Source organism: Canis lupus, chromosome 6 (genome assembly GCF_011100685.1).
Source record: "Canis lupus familiaris isolate Mischka breed German Shepherd chromosome 6, alternate assembly UU_Cfam_GSD_1.0, whole genome shotgun sequence".
NCBI classification, from domain to species: Eukaryota; Metazoa; Chordata; class Mammalia; order Carnivora; family Canidae; genus Canis; species Canis lupus.
The window spans coordinates 58,526,855-58,552,305 of record NC_049227.1 but is presented as its reverse complement, the minus strand read 5'-3'; the positions used below and the strand labels follow the sequence as shown (position 1 = coordinate 58,552,305).

Genomic DNA, 25,451 nt, shown 5'->3' with positions numbered 1-25,451 from the left:
GAAAGTCTTTCCAGTTATGACTAAACCTAAAAGCTATCTTCTCATCTACAGGTTTGACTAAGGAAGGACCTGCTTGCAAACTCCCTGATATAGTTCACAAAATACAAGGCAGCTTACTTCTTCAAGAGCAGCAACAAAGAGAACAAGCTTCTGTTGCTTCCAGTCTCTGACCTCTACACTCCCTTTTAAAGGGCGCACCTGATTAGGTCAGGCCCACCCAGGATGTCCCTTTTGATTGACTTAAAATTAAGTGGTCAGGGACTTTAATTAAATATGCAAAATCCCTTTACTGCTGACCTATTCTCTTTGTTAGAAGCAAGTCACAGGTTCTGCTCTCATTTAAGGAGAGGGAATTGTACAAGGGCATCACCTACCAGAGATCACCTTAGCCTGTGTGCCACATCTCCTTAATATATAAAGAGTTCCCCAAAAAAAAACTCTAAGAAAAAAAACTCAGTTGAAAAATTGACAAAGAACATGGATTTTTGAAATCCACATGTCCCAGATAAAGCACACAAGTGGCCCTTAACCATATGAAAAGATTCAACCTCAGACATACCAAGAAAAATGTCTTTTTAAAAAAACCTCTTATTTTGGCAACAATGTCGAACTGCTAATGTATTATTTGTGGGATAATATGCACTCTTCAGCATTGCTGGCAGAAGTATAAATTTTTTAAAAGAAGTATTTATTTATTTGCGAGAGAGAGAGTGCAGTGGGGTGGGGCAGAGGGAGAGAGAGTATCTGAGAATCTTAAGCAGACTCCTTGCTGAGGGGGGAGCCTGACATGGGGCTTGATCTCACGACCCCAACATCATGACCTGAGCCGAAGTCAAGAGTCCGATGCTTAAACCATCCGAGCCACCCAGGCGCCCCAATACAAATTTGTTTAATGCTTATGGAGAACAACTGATAATCGGCAATATCTACAAATGTACTATTCCCTGTGATCTAGAAATTCCATTTTAAAAAATTTACCATGAAGATCTAAGAGTACACGCATGAAATTACACTGATTTCAGCAACATTTGTAAAAGCAAAAGACTGGAAAAGGCCCAGATATCAGATGTCTAATAGAGGATGGACTAAATTAACTATGGTACATTCATATAGTAGAATAGCATGCAAACTATTAGAAAGCACGAGGTTGGGCAGCCCAGGTGGCTCAGTGGTTTAGCGCCACCTTCAGCCCAGGGCCTGATCCTGGGGTCCCGGGATCGAGTCCCACATTGGGCTCCCTGCGTGGAGCCTGCTTCTCCCTCTACCTGTGTCTCTGCCTCTATCTATCTATCTATCTATCTATCTATCTATCTATCTATCTATCTCTCATGAATAGATAAATAAAATCTTTTTAAAAAAAAAAGCACAATGTTACATACCAAATACTGCCATGGGAAAAAATAATGTGTAGAATAATATATATAACAGCTACCTTTGTTTTAAAAGAAGAGGAAAATAATATAATTTGTATTCGCTTCCAGATACATAAATCAATCCTGGAGGATATGGATATACATCTAGCAAGGATACAGATCCCTTTACATCTATATGTGATAGATAGAAAAACAATAGGTAGATGATAGATCGAATCCTTGGCTCATATCCCATGATTGCTTCTCTGATTATACCTGTGCATAGCCAAACTTTCAGTCTTAAATTGAATCAGAACTAAAGTTGTATTATTCCAACATTTAAGGTGGAAAAATTCCTATAGATGTGCAACGGTAAGCTGGCTATTGCTGAATCCATAATTACCAGCATTGGCCATATTCATATTTCTCATGCATATTCTCTCCTGTTCTTGAAGGTCCCAGCTCTATACCTGGTGGATGCTAGCCGTACATACCAGGTAGTTACGTACTTGATGGGACGAGAGTACACAGCGACCTCTGATCATTGCCTCCTGGTATGCTCAGCGAAATACTCTAACTAACTTCTATAGAACTTTACAGTCAGCAAGTGTTTTTCAGACACCTGCGATTGTCTAAATTGACTTCACAGAACATAGCAATTTGAACTCCTATAGTTATCTCTGCTCCCTCTTGCCCCTTCCTAAAATGACAAAAGAGGAATGGAAAGCTACAAACCTACAAGGACAAAGAGGACAGAAAAGGAAACAAAAACAGAAGAGAGATTTTTCCTATCTCACTCAAATATGAACAGGCAAGCGGTCAGTCATTCTGCAAAGCAGGAAAACCTGAAGCCTAAACCTATAGAGGGAAAAACTAACAAAAGCAACTTTATTCAGGTCACCAGAAGCCCAGGAAAGCAAAGAAGTTGGTTGGATGGTCCAGGACAGTTGGATGGGTAGTCTATAGAAAGCTTTGCTATTCACAGTCTGCAACCAGCTACCTGGATCTCTAGATTTTTATTATTATTATTATTATTATTCATGAGAGAGAGAGAGAAAGAGGGAGAGAGAGAGAGAGGCAGAGACACAGGCAGAGGGAGAAGCAGGCTCCATGCAGGGAGCCTGATGTGGGACTCGATCCTGAGACCCCAGGATCACGCCCTGAGCCAAAGGCAGGCGCTAAACCACTGAGCCACCCAGGGATCCCCCTCTGGCATCTCTTAAAAGCCTGTTAGAAATACTGCATTCCAGGGGCACCTGGGTGGCTCAGTGGATTAAGTGTCTGACACTTGATTTCAGGTCAGGTCACGGTCTCAGCGCCGTGAGATGGAGTCCCGCATGGGCTTTCCTGCCAGCGGAGAGTCTGCTTGAGATTCCCTCTCTCTCCCTCTGCCTCTCCCTGCCCCACAAATAAATTTTAAAAACCTTAAAAAAAGAAATAAAGAATTCTAGCTACCACTCCAGACTTACTGATTCAGAGCCTATTCCCAGGTGATCTGTAGATACATTAAAGGCTGCAAGGCAGGGCGCCGGGTGGCACAATCAGTTGGGCGTCTGCTCAGAGTCTGCTCTGCGGGAGTCTGCTTCTCCCTCTCCCCCTGCTCCTTCCCCTGCTTGTGTTCTCTCTTTGTCAAGTGAATAAATAAAATCTTAAAAAAAAAAAGTTGCAAGGCATTTTTACAAAGAGTGGTTCAATTTCCAAGACTCCTCCCACACCCCACAGAGCCATGAAACTGCTCCCTCCCACCCCAGCAGGAGATAAGAGGCTTTCTTCCTGGCAGGTTGGAACCCCAGAGCTCCCACATTCGGGACCACCGGCATTGCTGAAGATAGGACTGAAGTGACCAAAAACAAGAGTTTCCACTCAAACCTACATAGGAAGGAGCAAGGCCCACAGAGCCCTTATCCTGATCAGCAATCCAAGGTCCAGCAACAGGTTGCCATCCACAGGTAAAACACTAGAAATTCCCCCTTAGGTGAAACCAGCTAGCCCAAAAGAGAAGACCTACACACACCGACATTTGAGGATACCCAGTGAAAAATCATTTCCTCACATTATTATGTTGATGGCAACAAGAGAGCAAGGCATACAAATCTGATCCTGATCAGAGGAGAAGGTGGGATTTTTTTTAAATTTTTTTTAAATTTTAGTTAACATACAGTGCAATATTGGTTTCAGTAGTAGAATTTAGTGATTCATCGCTTACTGTAGACACAACACGCAGTGCTCACCACAAGTGCCCTTCTTAATAATTACCCATCCCCCATCTATCTCATCCCCCACCCATCTCCCTCCATCAACTCCCAGTTTGTTCTCTATCATGAAGAGTCTCTTATGCTTTATTTCCTTCTCTCCTCTTTTTCTTTTCGCCCTTCCTCTATCTTCATCTTATTTCTTAAATTCTACATATGAATGAGATTATATTGTATTTGTCTTTCTCTGACTGACTGATTTCGTTTACTATAATACACTCTAGCTCCATTCACGTCATTGCAAATGGCAAGATTTCATTCTTTCTGATGCCTGAGTAATACGCCACTGTACATTTATACCACATCTTCTTTATCCATTCATCTGTCGATGGACATCTGGGCTCTCTCCATAGTTTGGCTATGGTTGATAATGCTGCTAAAAACATTGGCAGATATAAAAATCTGTATCTTTGTATCCTTTAGGTGAGTACCTAGTGGTACAATTGCTGGATCATAGGGTAGTGCTATTTTTAACTTTCTGAGGAACCTCCATACTGTTCTCTAAAGTGGCTGCACCAGTTGCATTCCCACCAGCAGTGCAGGAGGGTTCCCCTGTCTCAGAGGAGAAGGAATTTTTTTCCATATAACATGCTTTCCGTCTCTCAGGAAGAAAAGATTTATTTGCAATATATCTGCGATATATTCCACAAGTGTGGGAGGGATGTAGTCACACAGGTAGTAATATTATACAAAGACATTTATTGAGAGACCATGATTTGTCCTTTCCCTGTATTACCACAATTCCATCCTCACAACTGATGAAAACACTATTATCCTCTTTCCTCAGTTGAGAACATTGAGAGTTTAGAGGGATTAATAGACTAAGATGAAACAGCAGACTGAACACATACCCACCACTCTTGCTCCCTCCAGAAACATTCACTTTATTTAAGTGAGTTAGGGTGAACAGGAGAGGGGGCAGTATTTTTGCAAACTTATAAAAACACAGAGAATGGTAAATGACTGAGCAGACCCCAGAGTGCTGTATCTCAAACTGGTGTTGGGGGAAACAGTGAACCAACATAATTCATAAAGCAGAAAAATGAGATTCACTCTTTGGGGAAGGATTGGTAACAAAGTCCTTGACCTGGGGACTCAATGTACAGTTCAGAGCATGAGTTCTGTACTGAAAACGGACTTCTCTCCTTGGCTCCCAGAACACTGACCGTCAGGCATTCCCCCTCCAGGCAGGAGATTGCAGGAGTGTCTGCAACCCCACTAGAGTCTGACTAGTGCAAGAGAAAAATTCTAAAGACACTGACGCTAGAGGTTCTCCAGGAAACAGATCTCTCTACAGGGAGGTCACATTAACAAGCTGAGCTCATGGGCTTAGAGCCACCAATCCATCTTAAATGATATGCAAGATTGGCAGAGCTCAGAATATGTGGTAGTACTCAATATTGGCTGGAATATAGAGAAACAGACTCCCTCCTACACAACTGGTGAACATGTAAATTGGCGTAACCTCTTTGGGAAGCAATTTGACTATACGTTTCACAGCAATTTAACTGCCAGGAATTTATCCTTCAGCAATTTCACTAGCAATTTACTTGCAAAAATAAGCCAAGATATATATGCAAAGATGTTCACTGAAGCATTGTTTATCACAGAAATTGAAAGAAAAACAACCAAATAGCTACCAGCAAAAAAAAAAAAAAAAAAAAAAAAAAGGTCTATACACAACCATTAAAAACAATGAAGTAGATCTATACGTATTGATACAGCATGATTTCCAAGGTATAATGAAAAGTGAAAACAAATTACATTCAGAAGAGTAAATAGTAATATACTACCTTTACAACTGAAAATATGTATACATATTTATATTTATACACACATCTGCTTTTAGATGTTTTTACAACGTGCCTTAAAAATTAAAGCAGCCAAACTACATGAAGAGACTCACTGAGCAACACTACGGATGAGATATGACAAAATTATATAAATTAGTATAAATGGCTCAGATAAGAAAAGAATGGCTTTCAACCAATTAAAGCTAATATAAACAAACTATAAAATATCAAAGAACACTCCACAGTCTACCTGAGGCTGATTCTTTAAAATTGTAGCAATGTGGATAAGGGAAAAACTCCAACTCAGTTAACCTAGGAAAGATTATAAATCATAGTAAATAATATTTGCTACAACAATGAAATCAGGAAAAGCAAATTCAAGCTACATAAGCTACATGGAATGGAAAAGAAAATTCAAGCTACATAAGCCCTTGCATGGAATGTAAAACATTCAAAGCTCAACTCATTTTCCTGTTGCCTAAATGTCCTGTATTTGCAGAAACATTCTCCATCACCTTGACAGTTTTCTTTTGTATACAAATTTTATTTACCTGAATTATTAATGCTGCTTTTGTTTGTGCCCATATCTTAATTTTCCTCTCTTCATTCACCTGTCATGAGTGTTGTGATTCACATTTCAGGAGATGATGAACAAAATATTTCTTTGGGAAACTGGGGAGTGTCACCAATGTTTTTGTACTGGTAAGAGATTATTTTGTTTCCCAGTTTTTTAAAAAATGAGCATTTCTCCTTTTTTTATAAACTGTCAGTCACCGAAATTACACTTTAAGCTGTATTGAATGGATAAAAGATAGACTTTAAAGTATGGATTGTGTGTCAGACAAGAAAATATAGGACATAGAGACTCCAGTGAGCAAGCAATTCACAATATGAAGTATGTACCTTCAGGAAAAATTCTTCAGGCCAGTCATAACAAACAGCAATTAGTAATGTTCATGAGAGTATTATTTTCGTTGTACAGCTAAAATTTTCATATGTTTCCTAGCATCACCCTATGTAGTACACAATGTTTAGGCTCAATACCTATTTGATTCAGCCAGAAGTTTTGTTGAAGTAAAAGTTGTGGACGGAAATCTTCAAGAGTTGAGATTATAGCAAGATGAACTACTCAACTGTCATTGAGAAGGAGGGGACAATTAACAGCCTTCCAGATCCCCTTAAAAATGTCCTTGTAGTTTATTCTGTTTTATTTTACAATAAACTAAACTGTAATTACTGAAAAGGAAGAGAAAGCAAATCAGTCTTTTTTGCAAGAGCTCCTTGCAACTCTGTAAGGAAGACAAATACCTCACAATTCCCACAGAAATTGCAAAGATTCAGTTGAGATATTAGAAGACCATATGTACAAACACCCTATGATTTCAAACAGACAAGCTCATTGGGAAGAAATAAGTTTTGTCTTTGATTTCTTTTAGAATGATAAAATGAAAGGGACAGTAATACATATTTTAAGCCCTGTGAATTCACAATGGGGCTTTAGAATAAAGAGGTAAAAACCTTTGAACTAACAAAGGTCCATCACCATGCACTTTTATTCTCACAAGCGACTTGTGAAGGAAATTATGCTAGATGGAGGGACCAGCTGGCTCTTGCCACTACACCTTTAGTAACATAACCCATTTCCAGACGGTATCAATCTAGCCAGAATGGACCATATCATTGACTCCTGTTGGACCTCTCCTTTTATCGCATAGACCTGTTTTTAGTGCAATGCCCTGTGAAAGCATTCACTCACTGGCTTACATCTGAGTGTCTCTTTGTACTAGCCCAAAGCCTGAAGTCTACAGACTGCATTAAGTTGATTAAAGTAGTCCCAGAGACTACCTAGGCTTTTACACTACCCTTAGATTAAAGACCAAAAAAAAAGCCTCATTCTTCTGAGGATGTTTCAGTTTTGGTTGGGGAGGTAATTTGGATGAGGTGTTGGGGTTTCTGGCATTTTTTTTTCCTGGTTTCATTTATTTTCTCTGTAATTTTCAAAGAAGTCAACAAAAATACAAAGGCTCTTATGTCAGAAAAAGAAAGAAGGCTTTTATTGCAAATGATTTCTAATTACTCCTTTGTTCCAAAAAGACAGCTGTTACAGCTGCTGAAACAAGAAGCCATCACTATGTCCTAATGAAGCATTCCTCTTGGGCCCTGGGGAAAGTGCACTATGGAAGTATCAGTGAGTTCCCTAAATGTAACTGGATGGAAATGGTTCCTTAGTCCAATTCAAAACCTAAAGGAAAAACTGGAGGTCACAAAATCAAATAGTCTGTATGTGACATAATCATAAACCCACAAATGAATCCAGAAGATGAATTGGGACACAGCACAGTTTGAGTGTCTGTTTTCTAGCATGCTGGAAAAGATAAAGTATAGCAGTTATAACATGGGGACAGGAGTTGAACCCCTGGGGCTATCTGAATAGCTTCACCAATGGCCTTGGGAAAGTCACTTAATCTCAAAAGCTCAGTTTTCTAACTATAAAAATGAGATAATTACAGTATCTACCTTGTTGGACTACAAAAGAAAAAAAAAAAAGACCTTAAGAGAAAAGGTATCCTAACTATTTAGCATGATTCTTGGCATGCAGTAACACTCAATACACCTTAACAATTACTACTATTCTATATGAAATATTTTCTGCAGTTCAACAAAGCAAATTTAGAAGTAACATATGGTATGGTTTAAGTCACTAGGCTTAGCTCCAAACGATCTGGATCTTAATCCTGGCACTGACATTTATTTGTGGTGTAACTACAAGCCAGTTTTGTTGGGGTTTTTTTTTTTTTGGTTGTTTGTTTATTTGTTTTTAAAGATATTATTTATCTAGTTGAGAGAGAGAGAGAGCAGGAGGAGGGGGAGAGGCAGAGGAGGAGTGAGAAGTAGACTCCCTGCTGAGCAGGGAGCTCAATGTAGGAATCGATCCATGGACCCCAGATCATGATCTGAGCCCAAGGCAGATGCTTAACTAACTGAGCCACCCAGGCACCCTACAAGATGGTTTTGAAGCCTCACTCACTCCCTTCATCTATAAAATGAGGAGTTACACTAGATTACAGATTCGTGAATCCAAATGCCTTCTCAGCACCATCACTCTATATGTTCAAAACTGAATTACTGCTCTTTCCCCAAATTCTGTTCTACTCAGCCAGAAAATAACTTTTATTCTCTTTTCGAGCCTCAAGTCTCAATAAATTTCCCCATTTCAGTAAATCACACGTGATTTACCTGGTCCTTCAGGACAAAAACCTTGAAATCATCCTTGATACCTCTCTTTTTTCCATATCCCATACCAAATCCAATAGCAAGTCCTATTTGCACCAACACATATCCAGAATTTGACTACTTTACCTTACATCAACAGCTGTCTTTCTAGTCCGTGTCATTACCATCTCTGACATGGATTACTGCAATAGCCTCCTCCCAGTTGGACTGTACCTTTTACAACTATGAAATATTCCTCCTATCACTAATAATGCTTTTTACCTTAAAGGTCTACTTTCTCTGATATCAGTAAGGTTGAAAAAGCTCTTTTGATTAGTGCTTTTTTTTAATTTTTATTTATTTATGATAGTTACACAGAGAGAGAGAGAGAGAGGCAGAGACACAGGCAGAGGGAGAAGCAGGCTCCATGCACCGGGAGCCCGACGTGGGATTTGATCCCGGGTCTCCAGGATTGCGCCCTGGGTCAAAGGCAGGCGCCAAACTGCTGCGCCACCCAGGGATCCTTGATTAGTGCTTTTAAGCTTATCTTTCTCCATCTTTTTACTTTCAACCTTTCTATATCCTCAAATATTTGCATTCTTTATTCTCTATAAGCAGCGTATACTTAGATTTTGTATTTTTACCCAGTCATACAATTTGACTTCTACATAGAGACATTACAACTGATATCTCAGACATTTAAAGAATTATAAGAGCTGCTATGTACAACTTAATGCCAGCAAATTAGACAATCCATGAGAAATAGAAAAATTCTTAGAAACATACAACTTAGCAAAACTGAATGAAGAACTAGAAAGTCTAAATAGACAATTACTAGTATGGACACTGAATCAGTAATCAAAAACTCCCAACGCAGAAAAAATAACAGAACAAAATGGCTTCACCAGTGATTTTTACCAAACATTTAAGGAATTAACACCAATCCTTCTTAAACTCTTCCAAAAAATTAAAGAGGAAAACTCATGACTCATTTTATGAGGCAAGACTTATCCTTATACCAAAATCAGAAAGGACACAACTAGAAAAGAAAACTATAGACCAATATCCTCAATAAACATAGATGAAAAAATTCTCAATAAAATGCTAGCAAACTGAATTCAGCAAAAGGATCATTCACCATGATTGAGTAGGATTTATCCCTGTGATGCAAGGATGGTTCAACATATGAAAATTAGTCAACATGATACATCCCATTAATAGAATGAAAAAGAATCATACGGTCATCTCAATAGATGCAGAGAAAAAAATTTGACAAAATTCAACATCCGTTCATAATAAAAACTCTTAACAAATTAGGCATAGAAGGAACATTTCTCAATATAATAAAGGAAATGTAACAAGCCCATGGCTAATATCATGCTAAATACAGTGAAAGAGGGTGGGGGTGAATGGGTGATGGGCACTGAGGGGGGCACTTGACGGGATGAGCACTGGGTGTTATTCTGTATGTTGGTAAATTGAACACCAATAAAAAATAAATTTATTATTAAAAAAATAAAAATAAAAATAAAATAAAATAAAATAATAAATACAGTGAAAGATAAAAGCTTTTCCTCTAAGACCAAGAATAAGACAAAGGTGCCCACTCTTACCACTCCTATTCAACATAGTACTAGAAATCCTACGTAAAGCAATCAGGAAAGAAAAAAATAATAAAAAGTATCAGAATTATAAAGGAAGAAGTAAAATTGTCTTGATTGGCAGACAACATGATTTCATACACAAAAAAATCCTAAAATCAGTAGCTTTTCTATATATTAACAAAATTTCTGAAAAAGAAACTGATCTCATTTACAATAGCATCAAAAAAATACTTAGGAATAAATTTAATTAAGAAAGCAAAAGATTTCTAGCCTAAAAACTGTAAGACATTGGTCAAAGAGGGGCTCTTGGGTGGCTCAGTTAGTTAAGAATCTGCCTTCAGCTTAGGTCATGATCTCAGGGTCCTTGGGATGAAGCCCTGCATCGGGCTCCCTGCTCAGCAGAGAGTCGGCTTCTCCCTCGGCCCCCCTCTCCCTCTAACCTCTCTCTCTGCCCCTTTTCCTCTCCCTCTGTCCCTCCCCGTTTGTGCAGGTGAAAGAAATTGAAGAGACACAAGTAAATGGACAAGTATCCCATGTTTTATGAATTGGAAGAATTAATATTATGAAAATATCACTACTACTAAAAATGAATAAATTAATAAATAAAATATCACCGCTACCAAAAGCCATCCATAGATTCAGTGTAATCTCTATCAAAATTCCAATGGTATTTTTTATAGAAGTAGAAAAACAATCCTAAAATTTAGAACCACTGACCCTGAATTGGCAAATAAATCCTGAGGAAAAATGAACAAAACAGGAAGTACCATACTTTCTGATTTTAAGCTATACTATAAAGCTATAGTCCTCAAAATAGTATGGTCCTGGCATAAAAACTGACAAACAGAACAGGAGACCAGAATCAAAAGCCCATAAATAAATCCAAGCATGTATGGCAAATTTATATTTGATACAGGAAACATGAATATTCAATGGAGAAAAATAGTCTATTAAAAATGGTCCTGGACCACTAGAAACAACGAATACCCGCCATTTGCTTCAACATGGATGGAACTGGAAGGTATTATGCTGAGTGAAGTCAGTCAATCGGAGAAGGACAAACATTATATGGTTTCATTCATTTGGGGAATATAAGAAATAGTGAAAGGGATTAAAGGGGAAAGGAGAGAAAATGAGTGGGAAAAATCAGAGAAGATGACTGACTATGAGAGACTCCTAACTCTGGGAAACGAACAAGGGGTAGTGGAAGGGAGATGGGGTGACTGGGTGATGGGCACTGACAGGGGCACTTGATGGGATGAGCACTGGGGTGTTATGCTATATGTTGGCAAATCAAAATCCAAAAAAAATATACAAAAAGAAAAAGTAGTGGATATTCATGTATAAAAAAACTGGATCCATAAATTATACCACTCACAAAAATTAACTCAAAATGAATTAAAGAATTAAATATAAGATGGGAAACCATGAAACTCCTAGAAGAAAACAGAAACAAAGCTCCCTGATATGAGTCTTGGTAATGTGTTTTTGGATATGACATCTATCTGATGATTGGTTAATATCTAAAATACAAATAACTCATACAAATCAAAGCAAAAAAAAAAAAAAACAAAAAACAAAACCACAAACACAGAAACAGAAACAACCCAATTTAAAAATGGGCCAAGGACCTAAATAGTTCTCCAAAGAAGATACAGGAAAACCAATAGGAGCAGTAAAAGATGCTCAACATCACAGTCATACATGTTAAAATACACGTTAAATACAAACTAAAACCAGAATGAGATATCACCTCGTATTTGTTAGAATGGCCATCAAAAAGACAAGAAATAACAAATGCTGGCATGGATGTGAAGAAAAGGTAGATTACTATTGATGGGATGACAAATTGGTACAGCCAGTATGGAAAACAATAGAGGATCCTCAAAAAATTAAGAATAGAACTACCATATAATCTAGCAGTTCCACTTCTGGAAATATATCCAAAGGAAAAAAAAGAAAAACACTAACTCAAAAAGATATCTGAACCTCCGTATTTATAGCAGCATTATTTATAATAGCCAGCCATGGAAACAACCTAAGTGTTCACCAATGAATGAATATGAAATATTATTCAACCATAAAAAATGAGAAAAACCTATCATTTGTGACAACATAAATGGACCCTGGAGACATTGTGCTAAATGAAATAAGTTAGACAAAGACAAATTCTATATAATCTCAGCAATATGTGGAATCTGAAAACAAACAAAACAAACACAAATCAAACTCATAGAAAAAGTGATCAGGCTTGTGGTTACCAGAGGTAGGGAGTAAACTGAAGGAGAATTGAAGGAAGGTAACCAAAATGCTTCCCGTTATGAGATAAATAAGGACCAGGGGTGTCATGTACAATATGATGACTATAGCTCACACTGCTGTATGATATACAAGAAAGTTGCTGAAAGAGTAAATACTAAGAGATCTTATCATAAGAAGAAAATTTGTCCCCTTAATTCTTTTCCTCTTTTTTTCCTTTTATTCTATCTATTTGAGAAGATGGATGTTAACTGAACCTTCTGTGGTAATCATTTCACAATATATGTAAATCAAACCATCATGCTGTATGTCTTCAATTTATACAGTCATGTGTGTATTATTTCTCAATGAAACTGGGGGAGGGGGAGAGATGCTATTCCATTGTCTTCTGACTCCCATGGCCTAAATCAAGAAGTCAGCTGAAAGTCTTGTTGATGTTCCTTTGAAAATAATGTCTTTCTCTGACCTAATTTAAGACTCTATCTATGGATTAGTTTTTAAGCAGTTTTATATATGAGATCCAGGTATCATTTTCATTATATTTATCCTACTTAAATCTGTAGGTAGATACTTTGAATAGTTTTGGAAAATTGGTAGCCACTAACTCTCTGAATATTACTTATACTTTATTCTCTCCTTCTCTCCTTCTGGGACTTCAATTACATGTCTTTTTCAGAATGTCCCACACATTGCACTTATCTGTTTTTGTACTATTTTTCTCTCTGTGCTTCTGCTTGGGTATTTTTTATTGGCTTGTTTTTCAATTCCAAAAAACCATAAGGTCTCCAGATCATGTCATCTGCCCATCAGAAAGGCTTTCTTATCTCTGGTAATAGCAAGAGCAGCTATTGGGGGAACTAATCTTTTCTTTTCTTTCCTTTTTTAATTTTATTTATTTATTTGATAGACCAAGGGAGGGAGAGACAGCAAAAGTAGGAGGAGCAGCAGAGGGAGAGGTAGAAGCAGACTTCCCACTGAGCAGGGAGCCAGACACAGGGCTTAATCCTGGGACCCTGAGATAATGATCTGAGCTGAAGGCATATATTTAACCAAATGAGCTACCCAGGCACCCCCTGGGGGAACTAATCTTTTCAAGCCAACCCAAGATTTAGCTGGGTTGCCACTGTGATGAGGTTTTGGTAAAATCCAAACTAGTTCTCTTGATCCTGTTCCTAGGGCATGAATTCCCAGAGCTTTTAATCATCAATGTTGGAGGACTTTGATATCCCCAATCTGAAAGTCTGAGATAGATTCAGTTCTGCAAAGGTTTACAACTTAGCCCTAGCATTCTACTCCACACAGCTTCAAATGGGGCAAATGTCTTCAAGGAAAGATCTCTATATGAAGATTAGCTATGTGCCTGAGATTCCTTAAATTTCCCATTTTGTTATTCAAGTGAGCCCCCAAAAAGTCCAAATTTCTGCTGGTTTCTCTGGCTCTATGGAATGATCTGCCAAAAGACAGGTCTGGATTTTCAATCTTTAGATACACCCAGATTTAGTTAAGTATCCCAGATGAAAAGTACCTGTGGATACTACTCTTTCTAGGGAATTCATCTCTTGCCCATTTTGCTTTTGGGCTTCCTCCCCTAGAAGGATCTTTGTTTTCCAAGAATCATGAGACTAGGGATCCCTGGGTGGTGCAATGGTTTAGCACCTGCCTTTGGCCCAGGGCACAATCCTGGAGACCCGGGATCGAATCCCACGTTGGGCTCCCAGTGCATGGAGCCTGCTTCTCCCTCTGCCTGTGTCTCTGCCTCTCTCCCTCTCTCACTGTGTGCCTATCAGAAAGAAAGAAAGAAAGAAAGAAAGAAAGAAAGAAAGAAAGAAAGAAAGAAAGAAAGAAAGAAAGAATCATGAGACTATGATATCTCACTCTACTTTTCAGAAGCTTTCAAACTAGCTCCTTAAGCTCCTGTGAAGCCTCAAAACTTAGCAAATGCCTTACAGTGAAAACTGGCCATGCATCTGACATCTCTTGGATTTTGTCACTCTAGACCCTCACAATTACTAAAACCTTTATTTCCCCCAGAAGTAGCCTTCACCCTGGGCCAAATTCTGATCCTTAGGCCATGTCTAAGTCACTAAATGCCCTGGGATGGCGAAATGGCCCTAATCATAATCTCCCCTCTCTGAAACAGTAGTCCAATTGGTCCTGCTCATTCCTCCCACAGTTCTCAGGTGCTTTTTACATAAAGAGTTTTTAAATTCATCCAGCTTTTATAATTGTCTTCAGCAAGAAACACTGCCTTGCCCCAATCTATGGCATCAGGCTCAGAAGTAGAAATCTACAAAAATCATCTAAAAGTCTTTGCTGCTTCTATTCTGGCTACACTGTAGGTTATTTGCCACACAGAAGCCAGGATGATTCTTTTAAATCATAAATTAGATCATGTCACTGCCTCTGCATTTATAATAAAGTCCAAGCTCTTATCATGACTCCAAGGACCTAAATGTTCTTGCCCTGATAGCTTCCTAACCTCATCAACTTATATGCTGCACTCTAGCACAGTGAATAGAACTTGACTACTAGATATACTTTGTGGGTAGGTGTTCCAAGCCTTCTAGTTAGTTATTCCTCAAGTGTACATACTGGAAATCCGTTCCTGTCCCCTGTCCCATTCTATCCCAGAATATATCCTCTATGAGACCAGGGACTTTGTCTACCTTGTTCAACCACTTTACTCCCAGCACCCAAAACAGTCTCTGGCCATATCACAGGCACTAGATAAATATTTACTTAATAAATGAATAAAAAATTGAAGCCACTTTGGCTGAAAGGTAGCCAGGGTTCTGATACCATGACTAATTACCTCCTCTTTACTGCCAATGATAACCTAAATAATTCAGAATTAACCATGTATTTTTAAATGAAAGTTTAATTAAACTCTTAGAGGAACACTGAAACATATCCAAAGCAACACGGAGTCCCAAGTATCACAGTTTAGAAATGAAATGGATCACTAAGATTCCTTTTAGTTCGAATAGTCTAGCCAAAAATAACATGTTAGAAGAAAAAATACAATTGAATATCCTAAAATGATTATTTCGCTGATACTCTTTTGGGGGGACAAGTAAGATATATGTCCTTAGATGCCATAAAATCAAGAAAAACAATGTACTTACTTTATAGCTCCAACTTATTTTCTAATGAAATCTTTTTTATTCAGTGTCAAGTTTTAGAAACCCAATGGAAATTAGTTGTAGGCTTCTCTCTGAACAAAAAGGACACTCTTCTCCAGAATGCATCAGAGTCTAGATAACTACATATGCTTGTGGTAATTTCGCATGTGTAGCTTACATTTTTGCAGTTTTGCAGTCTGGGTTCCTTAAGAGCTTAGGCACAGAGTTATATATATTTCATTTGTGGGTGAAAAGGGAAAAAATAAAGTATTTCCACTGACCTATGCTCTACTTTCCTACAGATAAAAAAGGACTTCATGTTTATGGAACTTCACAAAAGTAATGACTACATAAGGTCCAAACAACTCTAGTCCCTGAAAAGAAATGCATTTCATCAAAAGAGGTCATTAGTAATCATTCACACAGACCTGGTATTTTCTTCCCACCTCTACAAAAAGATTCAATTTGTTCTCTCTCTGTGTGCAACTTCCCATTATTCCTCAGGACAAGATTTCCCTGAAGTACCAGCTTAGAAGACACAGGGCTGTTAGGTACACCTTTGGTACCTATCTCTTTCCACCACAATACATATCTTTCAAGATTCCATTGACCCAAGTAGGATATGGTTTGGTTTATTTACTTAAATAAAGTAACACATAAAAAATGAAACATTACAAAGACAAAATTTAATCAAGCTAACACTTAAAATGATTAATTACCTCTGACTATGGAAAATTTGGGGACAACCTAAATCCATGACCAGAAGGCAAATTATGGGTGAGATAATGCAAAATTTTTGGTGTTATTCTTAGCTCACCTTTACAGTAACATCATCAAATATTATTATAATACCAATCATAGCCCAGAACCAATACCATATATCTAAAAGAAAAAAAAATCAAGGTAATTTGAGATTTATACAAGTTCTACTTACTTTTTACAATTAACTTTGCATTTTTAACTCCCAAGTACTCATGTTATAGATGAGTAATTCTCAAATAACAAAACACCTGAGAATTTTTCATGACTAATACAACTCTAATTGTATTCTAATTGTCTCTGTTTCTCAGAGACAAAGACAATTTCTCTTCAAATTAGTCTTTAGGATTCAGATAGTTAAAATGCTTCTTATTTCTGGGATCAAAAGTGAAAATACTTTTGTCTCCAGATTTTTGAGGAGCATGACGACCAAATAAACTAGAACTGTTACTTCTCATCTCTGAGGTTTAACCTATAATTCAGAAGTTTCAAGTGGTGGCCAGGAGACCAAATCCAACACATAAATTTATTTGATCTATAAAGTGATTTTTTAAAAAAAATTGAATTCATTGAATTCCTCTAAGAGTTTAATTCATTCATTCATTTAAAAATCAAGAAATTTCACTTTAAAAATCCAGATATTAAAAAAAAATCCAGATATCCAGATTTTCTTGAAAAAGACCATATAGGCCCAAGTAGAATCAGCCCAAGTAGTAAGTGGGGCTGACATCCAGAACACACTTATTTGCTGTGCCAAGTCTATATCCACAAAATATAGGAGGGCCTTTATCTAATTTGTACAGTGGCACTATACAGCCTAGAATTATACTAACTCAGGGCCTTCATTCTCACATGGCAGTAATCACCTGGAAGATTTAGACAAAGAATCTAAGTTTAAATTACGCCAGTCCTCACCACACCTTATTATCCTCCTGCTTTGCTATGTTAGGAGATCTACCTGGTTTCTATCTAGACATTTGATTTCTATTTAGATATTTCTTCAAACTTACTAGACTAGAAAGCATAAAGCATGAAGGTAGGATCATGTCTACTTTTTATTATTCTCTCCCCAACACTAGCACATAGTAAGAACTTTAAACTTCCCAGTAGAATAAATGAAAAAATAAAATGACTTTCCATGTTGCACCAGAAGTTAGGAAAAGAGCAAACTCCTTCTCACTCCTTAATCCATGGCATGCTTTTCCAACATGAATCAGAAGATACATTAAAATAGAATCTTATGTCACATGAAAAGACAATGAAATACACACTTGAACAGTGTATACAAAATTAAACATTTGCTTTGTATTGACATTGATTTTCCTGGGCAATTAAACTGTATAATATCATGATGCATTAAGTCAAAAACAGAGAGGGTCCAACCATCCCTACTACCAAATAGATGCATAAGGAGGCTATTAAGAGCTCAAACTCAGATCACATGATTCAGAAATCCAGTAAAAGAGCTACCAACTGTCACTTTTCAAGTGGCCCCAGGAAGAATTTTAGGGTGATAGATGACTAAAAGATATATTTAAAGGTAAGAATTTGGGGAGTCTAGGGATGTCCCAAAGGCAGTCTTAATAACAGAATGGGCCAACAGCACAGTTCAGTGACTCTTGAACATGGTCTCCTCTTTAAAATAAAATGAAAACACACTGATACACCCAGAAGACTAACTTACTCAATTGTCCTCCTGTGGACAGAAATACACTGAGACTTTGGCAGGGTTTTCTCAATGAAAAAAATTAAGTAGTTGACACCTTCTAGTTAGCCAGCTTGAATTTAAAATGTAAAAGCAAGTGAGATTTGTCTTTCCTAACTCTTTCTTTGAAAACATACAAACTGGTACAATATACTTTAGTGACCCAGGTTCCCCATTTTTATATTTGTGCAACTGGAAATGGGATGCTACCTCTATGTGTGTAATGTAGCACAAAAGTATGATCACTGAGGCATACAACCAGAATGTGTCAGTTCAGAGGGGGAAAAAATCTCCCATCTCTGGCAAAATATTTTACACTAAAAACTATAGCTATTCCGATGCAAGACTTACTAAGTGACATACCCAGGGGAATAAGTAGCTTCATGTTGCAATAATAATAATAAGATCTGGTTTGCACAAGGACTGGTTTGATCTCTCTTTTTAAAGAATAATGAATTTTTTTTAGCTGCTCAAAAACTGGGTAATTTGTGATCATATATTCCCTAATATGGAAGGTTCCAGTGGCTTCACTTTAATCACCTAGGTCTTATGCTGTTGAAAAAAAAATGTATTAGATGTTGCTTTGATACATAAATGCTTTCTTTTTTTAAAAAAAGAGAGGAGATTTTTCTATTTCTACCAGTGAAAAGGCTATGAGCAGAGCTGCCATTCGTTGACTCCTGTTATTTGAGTAGGTGCCTGTAAAGGGCCAGGTGGTGTTTATGCAGATGACTGAGCAAGTTACAATGTGTTCTTCCTTTTGGATAAAACATTAGTGTATCAGATGTGACAAATCAGATGTTCATCTTCCGCACTTCTGCATTATTTTACATTGAGAATTAGATGATGTGCTGGCTTAGCTATTTGCTTTTGTTTTTTTCTTGAGAATGAGTTCATAAATAAAGTTCTCTCTACACTCTGCATAATCACAGTCTCACAGAATAGCTAACTGGCTAGGTAATATGATAATTACAGCCATACCTATCTTGCATTGTACAAGAGAAAAAGCACGTGTTCTGGGTAACAAAAAGCACACCATTCATATCCTTTAAGAACTATTTAACATATTATCCACTCCCATACTCTTATTGTCAAGGAAAAATGTGATCTTCTCATCTTGACATCATGGGGTGAAGCACCTGATGCTTCAATGTCCACCTAGGAAATTAGCATCTACTGAGCACCAAAATGCAAGGTTCAAAACCATTCTCCACTGTACACAAAGCAAACACCTACTTCCAATCCAAAAGGTATGCCTCTGGTAGAAGACATAGAATTTTTAAATCAGACTTTAAAAGAGTCCCCAAATCATTTTTTTCCCAAATCATTTTTAAATATACTGATAACATTTTTACCTACAGAGACAGCATCGCCCCCACTTGGCATTACCATGCTTTCAAACCACTCCAACCTCCTCTGGCTACTTTCCACACTACCATTTTGTCCAAGAAAAGACAGCCAGAGATTCCCCATGAACACAGATTTCCAAAAAATAACAAGTGAAAATTTACATTATTTGGTGTAGTTGATATCTTTATTTTGAGAGCTCCAGTTATGAATCAGAACACCACTGTGTGGCTAGTGAGAAATTAGTAGATTAAGGTAAGTGAATAGCTTAAAGACTCCTAAAAGTTCTATTAATGCTCTTAATTCATACATCCATTCAACAAATATTTATTGAGTTTCTATCATGTGCAGTTCAAGATAAGACCTTTTTAACCAAGGGACCAATGAAAGAGGGGTTTTGAATACCAGAAGAGAAATATAGAAATACCAGAAGAGAAATATAAGTAGACCAAGGAAATTTCAGAGTGTAGGTGGGATCACAGAAGGATTTATAGAAAAGACGTTTTTTGTTGGACCTTGGAAGATGAATAGGCTCTAAGACATAAAGAGTGGTTGGAGACGGATCCCTGGGTGGCTCAGCAGTTTGGCGCCTGTCTTTGGCCCAGGGCGAGATCCTGGAGTCAGTCCCGGGATCGGGTCCCACGTCGGGCTCCCTGCATGAGGCCTGCTTCTCCCTCTGCCTGTGTCTCTGCCTCTCTCTCTCTCTCTCTGTGACTATCATAAATAAATAAAGAAAAAAATCTTAAAAAAAAAAAAAAGAGTGGTTGGAGAAAAAGAGGGACAGGAGGAAGGGATCATAATTCCACACAGCTTAAGTAATGTATTACCACTATGTGGCCACTATTAATAACAATTTCATTATTTAAAGGAATGATTAATAATAGCTCATGTATTTTATAAAATGTATTTGGTATATTTTCATGTTTTACGTATTTATTACTAAAATGTTGATCTCTTAACATATTTTGGTACATTTAATATATTTATTTATTAATAACTACTTATATAATTATTATTATTGGATAATAATTTATGTATTTTAGCAATACTACCTATCATAATAGCTCCCATTTACAAAGCATTTTTGTGTGTGTGCCATGCACTATTCCCAGCTATATACCTGCTAAGTAAATTTTCACAATGATCCTGTGTGGTAAGTACTATCAGTACTCCCATTCTACAAATAGAAAAGAAATGGAGGTTAACTAACTTGCCCAAAGTCACTACAGGAATGTGGAAGAACTGGGATGATGCTCTACTATCACAAGATTGGCCTTGCCATATGGCCATCTCACAATATGACAGCTTACTTCTCTCCAGTCCAGGAGAATCTCTCTCTTCAGAGTGCTAAAACTGAGTCCTATATAATCAAGGAAGTGAGGATCCCATGGCCTTTGCCATATAATGTAACTGAATTAAGGGAGTGACTATCTCATCATAAAAATAGCCCCATTCATGCTCAAGAGATGAGGATTATACAGGACACATCCACCAGGGAATCTTGAGAGCCATCTTAGAATTCTGTTACACTGTCGCAGAGGCAGATATTGGAAGAAGGACTGATGTGGAAGTTATTTACAAAGACGTTTTCTAAGCAAAAAACAGAAAGAAATGGGGAAGTGGGCGGAGAAGTTAAAGGAGCCAATCAAGGATCCCAATACTCAGCAAAGTCTCACAAGGGATAACTTTAACTCAATTCCGCCAGGGAGCTGTGCAGTTTAGGTTACACCTAAGGGTGTCAGATCAGGAATGAGGGAGCTGAAGTATTACCTCCCATCTCAATTGGCCATTGGTAATAGGACTATGCATCAGGGATGCAAATTCCCAGAATCTTCAAGGTGTCCACAGGCAAACTAGACACTCAAAGCCTAAAAGCAGCTTTCTGACATAACAGTGCAGGTGCTGGCTGTCAAAAGTGAAAACCTCTGGGATCAACATGAACAAAATGGCAAAAGGATCTGAGGAAATAGTAGGGGAGCGTTAACATCATCTGTTACATGAACTTTTGATAAAAGTTTGTAAATATCAAAAGTACATCATTTTGTTGTAAAAGAAATCACATGAATGTAATAAATTGTTTAATGCAACCATGTAGACTTCTGGTTTTGGCAAAATGATAAACTAAGTTAATATGGATGCCCCCTCACACACATATATATACACTATAATAATATATAAATGCTGAATAAATCTGGAAATAAGTTGAGAAAAGGTGATTCTTTAAACCTCTGCATGAAACCTTGAACTCACTCTCAATCTGAACATGCATGAAATCTACCAGAATCAGCACAGCAAAGGCTTTGAGAACTGAACTATGGTGTAGACCACCAGGGAAGGTGCACAAACTGTGAAAACCAGAATAGCACTGCAAACTCTTTGAAAACTAAACTGACATTCTAAGCCCACAGAAGCCAGGTCAGGACTTGAGGTCTAAATTTCCTAGTGATAATTGCTTGCTTTAAAAAAAGAGAGTAGGAGGAGGAGGAAAAGGAGAAGAAGCAGAAGCCATTCTCCAAATTTTAACTGAGCCCAGAATCTTATAACATAGCATTCAAAATGACCAAGATACAGTCCAACATGCAAAGAACTAGGAAAATGTAAACAACTGGAAAGAAGAGGCGATCAACAGATATCATCACTCAGAGGACCCCAAATATTGAAATTATCAAACAAAAAAAGCTATGGCAGTTATTAGAACCATGCCACCTCAAGTAAGGGCAAATAATCTAGAAACAAATGGAATAATAGGCATTTTTAGCAAAGAAATAGAAACAATAATAAGCACTAAATGAGAATTCCATAACTCAAAATTACAAGAACAGAAATTTTTTAATTCACCAGAAGACCTCAGTAGTAGAACAGAGAAAAAAAACAGAGTCTAGTAACTTGAAGACAGATCTATAGAAATGATCCAATCTGAATAAGGGGAGGGGGAGTTAAATAATAAACAAGGCTTTGTATTGGAACAATATCAAAAGGTATAAGATTTATCTTGCTGGAGTCCCAGAAAGAGAGGAAAAAGAAAATGGTCCCCCAAAATATTTAAATAATGGCTGAAAATGTCCCAAATTTGGTGAAAGACATAACTTTGCAGATCCAAGAATCTCAGTGAACCACACCAAATAAGTTTAAAGAAAACCATACCCAGACATATAATTAAAATGCTGAAAACTTTCCCCAATTTTGCTTTCCTCGCCCTTCACAATGTCTTCTGAGAGAATCCCACAGAAAACCTCCACATATAAATCTCAGTGTCTCAGAGCCTGTTTCCTGGGGAACCCCACCTGTGATATAGTAAAATTAAGTTTACCCCTAGAGAGGGAGAGGGGAGAATGGAATTTGGAGCATGAATAGGAATAAAGTTCATAGGCTTAATCTGGGTATCAGTTATAGTGTTTTATTTTTTGTATGTTTGAAATATTTTATGAATTCTAAAAACATATCTATGTCTCCAGCAGAAATTGTGATACATATCATGGTAATTTAAGCCACATATTTCTGCCAGTCATGTAGTAACTTTTATAAAATTCATACTATATAATGTAGGTAATAATCTGACCCAAAGGTGAAAAAAATCTTTAAATACTGAGATGTCAAGTGAAATAACCTACATGTACTTGGCTCATTTTTTTTTTCTTAAAGTTGCTTGTAAAAAATATTTTTTAAAGTCTAGAGAGAAGAACAATTCTACAATAAAAACAAATATTCTATTTCCACAAGACCAAAATGATAAAGACTTTTTTCTAACAGAGTTTCTTTTCACTAGTTTTTTTAATAGCAATATGAAAGAATAATAGTATCAAAAAGAAGTTCAGGCAGCCCCTGGCACCTCAGGTCCCGGCCGTGCACACACCAGTAGTCCAGCTGTCCAGTCTTTAGCATACTGGTCAAAAAAGGAACCAGCACATCAAATACCAGCTCTTCAAATTTAATTTCATCTTCTGGCTTGCCAGGATTGCATTCCTTGTCATTGGACTTAGTTCTGAATTGAATCTGAAGCCAAGAGCATCTTGGAGCAAGAAAATCATCATTCCAGAAAGCTTCTACACTGAAATATATATTCTGAATGCAGCCGGTGCCCTCAGGATGCTGGTGAGTTTCCTGGGCTGCTGTGCAAGAGCCCCAGTGCATGCAAAGATTGTTCTTTGGCTTCTGCTTAGTGATATTTGCCATTGAAATAGCTGCAGGCAACTGGGATATTCCCACAAAGATGAGATGATTAAGTCCAGGAGTTTTACAAGGATACCTACCAAGCTGAAAACCAAGGACAAGCCCCAGCAGGACACTAAAAGCCAGCCACTCTGCATTGAACTGCTGTGGTTTAGCTGGAGTAGAACAATTTATCTCAGACATCTGCCCCTAAAAGGATTTACTCCCAAGCATCCCAGTGAAGCCTTGCTCTGAGGCCATCAAAGAGATCTTGGACAACAAATCCCACATCACTGGTGCATAGGCATCGGGATTCCTGTGGCACAGGCTTCAGTATGTCCCTGTACAGAGAGGAGCAGAGAGCCGAAGAGCAGAGACATCTAGAGTAAGTGTGTGCCCCTAGGCAGGAAAGTCTACCCCTGGGGAGATGGTTGATTATTTTCTTTGGGTTTTTTGGGGGCGGGGGGGGGGGTACTAACTTTAATATTCATTCTGCATTTTCAAACAAAAAAAAAAGTATCCTGTGTTTGTCTTTTTAATTCTTTATTCAATATTGGTAGTCGTAGTTGCTTTTGGGTTTTTTTTTTTTTTTTTGCTTGTTTTTGCTTATCAGGTTAAGCAGAAATCCTACAATGAAAGGTACTTTATTTGCTAGAGTTTAGACAAAAGATGTTGTACATGAAGAGAAGGGTTTTGACTTGGCATGGATTTTTAAATGTCTATCACATTTAATCAGGTTGTAACTTATGTTGAAGATAATGTCATACATAGTGAAAGATAATGACAAGAAGTTTATATTGCATTTTTCATATATTATTTCATTCTATCAATAAAACGTCTTTAGTTAATGAATCTCCATGTTGTTGCATGGACACCACAGAAATTGAGCTGTAATTTCATATCCCTCACTACTTTACATACTAGCCCTCTGGACCGTTCCAACTCTAAAATGGCAATTCTAAAATGGAAAACTGCTATCGTATAACTTGACAGAATTGAAGAAGCCATTGGCCATGTGAATCATCAGGGGACAGAGTCACCCTCTGCTCCCTCACAGGTTCCAAAACTAGCTGGGGACCCTGGGAAGAGCCTGCTTGGTGAGAAATCTCTTTTTCTCTTTCTAATGTGCGCACACGCACACGCACATGTGCCTTCAAGTTCACAAGCCTGCAGCAGAGTGGGTGTGGAGAAAGGAGACGATCTCTAAAAAGCTATATATAAAAGTTCCAAAAAACCAAAAAACAAATCTCCCCACAAGGAATGAACCTCCAGGAGCGTAGATATATGGAGTAAAGGACAGAATAAGCAAAAATCTGTTTGCAGAATAGATTAAACATCAAAAAGAAAAGAAGAGGCAAAAAAAAAAAAAAAAAGAAAGAAAAGAAAAAGAAACCTCTCCTCAGAGTAAAACTTTTTGTTTAGTTCTTATTTTTAATGCTTTCCCACAGAGAACAGAATATGAAACCAAGGAGCCCAATCTTATCTCAGAGAGAGAGCATTAAAGGGCATAAGAAAGAGAACTCAAGAGTTATTCAACGGACAAAAGATTGAAGAGCTTTGGTGATTTTTTTTTTTTTTTTTCCAGAGGATGACTTACACTATGGGAGCCTGAGGGGAAAAGTAAGAAGTCGTGGATAAAGGCTAAGACTGGTAAGAAAGGTTTAGGCTGAAAATGAGGAGTGGCTCTGCAGGAAGAGCCAGAGGCCGTTTTCAAGGGTTGCCATCTGCTTCTGGGACCAGAGCTATTTCAGGGCCTGTTTGGGGTTTCTAATCCTATGTCTGCAAAACAGGCAATGTCACCAGATGAGATTCAGATTACCCCAGGAAACCAGACAGTGTGGGTCCGCCAGCACTGGGTGAGTGACCACAATGTAAAGCGTACTCTGTCCACATCTG

General features: G+C 37.7%; 1 pseudogene; it reads left to right on the top strand.

Annotated features, from left to right (window-relative positions):
* The window catches only part of LOC119876343, a 35,896-nt pseudogene extending 12,037 nt beyond the window's left edge, over window positions 1–23,859 (top strand).
* Window positions 23,860–25,451: the final 1,592 nt, after the last annotated feature.